Source organism: Marmota marmota, unplaced genomic scaffold (genome assembly GCF_001458135.2).
Source record: "Marmota marmota marmota unplaced genomic scaffold, marMar, whole genome shotgun sequence".
Lineage (NCBI taxonomy): Eukaryota > Metazoa > Chordata > Mammalia > Rodentia > Sciuridae > Marmota > Marmota marmota.
The window spans coordinates 323,281-325,199 of record NW_025999964.1 but is presented as its reverse complement, the minus strand read 5'-3'; the positions used below and the strand labels follow the sequence as shown (position 1 = coordinate 325,199).

The 1,919-nt window shown below is 50.0% G+C and overlaps 1 long non-coding RNA gene across 1 annotated transcript; it reads right to left on the bottom strand.

Annotated features, from left to right (window-relative positions):
- Positions 1 to 609: 609 nt before the first annotated feature.
- Positions 610 to 1,219, bottom strand: LOC125616848. Its single transcript, XR_007347621.1, has 2 exons — positions 993 to 1,219; positions 610 to 826 (listed from the first exon to the last, which is right to left on the bottom strand). It is a non-coding gene; the product is annotated as an uncharacterized LOC125616848 (long non-coding RNA).
- Between the last annotated feature and the right edge of the window lie 700 nt (positions 1,220 to 1,919).

Genomic DNA, 1,919 nt, shown 5'->3' with positions numbered 1-1,919 from the left:
CTCTCTCTCTCTCTCTCTCTCTCTCTCTCTCTTTTAAAAAAAAATACTTAAAAAAAAGGGTTGGGAGATACAGCTCAGTGGTAAAGCCTCCCGGGTTAAATCCCCAATTCTTCCCCCGCTCTCAAAACAAAAAAACATATACAGTCCTGACCATCTATACACTCAAGGTCCACACCCACTGTCATCCAGGGCAGAGTGACCCACAGATGACACATGGTCCCCACACACTATCCAGCCTGCTGCTATGTGGTCAGCACTCACTTCAGTCCTCTGTCTCCACCCCCCATATTTCATGGATGATCAGCTGCTCTTCCTTCTCAGAGAAAAAAAGACCAACAGGGAGGTGTACTCCATCACTGAGCCCAAGCACATAGGCTCCCACTCTCCACCCATGGTTACCGCATGCCCCACCTGTCCTGCCCACCTCCCACAGCTGATTACCAGTGCCCCACCACATCAATCCCATCTTTCTGTGGAATAGTTGCTGTCAGTATCAAACTCCTCTCTCACCTTAACTCCCCAAACAAAGCCCCCAGTAGTGCTGGAGTGGAAAGCCTTTCACTCCCAGAAGTAGCTTCCCTGACTAAGGGTAAATGAGACAATTTAGTCTCACCTTAAGGGGCACAGTTGTATATAGCAGGTGCCATAAGATGTGACTTCAGGGGCTACAGGACCAGTGGGGGTCTCTAATCTAGTTGGGGGAAAAGGGGGCATAACAAATGCCAGACTGAGCCTGAGGACCCGAGGACTCCCACTACTGAGGGCTTTCAAAGAGACTCCAGGATGGAGTCTCCAGGATGTATCAGCCATTCTGTTTTCCCAGGGTCTGAAAGAAAGGACATGGACAGTGACTCTAGTGAAGCTTACCTCCACCTGTCCCAGAGTAAAAACCTGACAAAGATGGGACTTAGCTTTTTCTGAACTGGTGGGGGGTGGATAATACCAAGGCATTGTGTCTCATGGTCGTGCTGGCAGCATTTTTAGAGACCTACTGAGGGTGGAGTGGGGGCTGGTGAGAAGAGGCAGAGCTGCAGACTTGGTTCCACCTGTGTCCTCTGCTCACCGTTCCTGCTGTCCCTTCAGTACAGGCAAACAAATTCTGTTTTCAGGGCTGGGGATGTGGCTCAAGCGGTAGCACACTCGCCTGGCATGCGTGCGGCCCGGCTTCGATCCTCAGCACCACATACAAACAAAGATGTGTGTCCGCCGAAAACTAAAAAATAAATATTAAAAAATTCTCTCTCTCTCTCTCTCTCTCTCTCTCTCTCTCTCTCTCTTAAAAAAAAAAAAAAAATCTGTTTTCAGCCACCCAGCCTGCCTCTGCATTCTCTCTGGAGAGTGCAGTTCCCAGGACCTTCCATCTCTGAACCCAAAATTATGTTCCAGCCTGCCCTCTTCACAGCCTCAGGCCCACAAGGCTGGAGGATGATAGGACAGACAATTCTGCTGGGTTCTGCATATCCAAAGCATAACCTCTTCCTACTGTCCAGCACCCTGCTCCAGCAAACCAAAGGGCCTCTTCATCCACTTCCAATCCTGCCCAGTCTCCTTCTGACCTGTTCATCCTGTCATCACAGCATTCCCTCCTGCCTGCCTCCCAGCACCTCTTCCTCAGACCCATGTTCACCTGTCTTCTTGGCCACCACTCTGCTTTTCTTACATAAATTAGACCACTGCCAAATCTGACTGGTAAAAATATACAGGTGAATAAAGGCCCAAGCTTGCCTGTGTTCCCCAGGAGGTAAGCCCAGCTCTCCAGCATGGCCAGCATTCAACACTTCTGGACTATTCATCCAGCAAATGTTTGTTGAGCACCCATGGTGCGCTCAGCAGGAGGCACAGAGTGGTCCACCAGGTTTTGGATGAGCCCAACAGAGTGGGTGAGAGTAGGGACAGGATGAGACAGAGAATAAACCCAA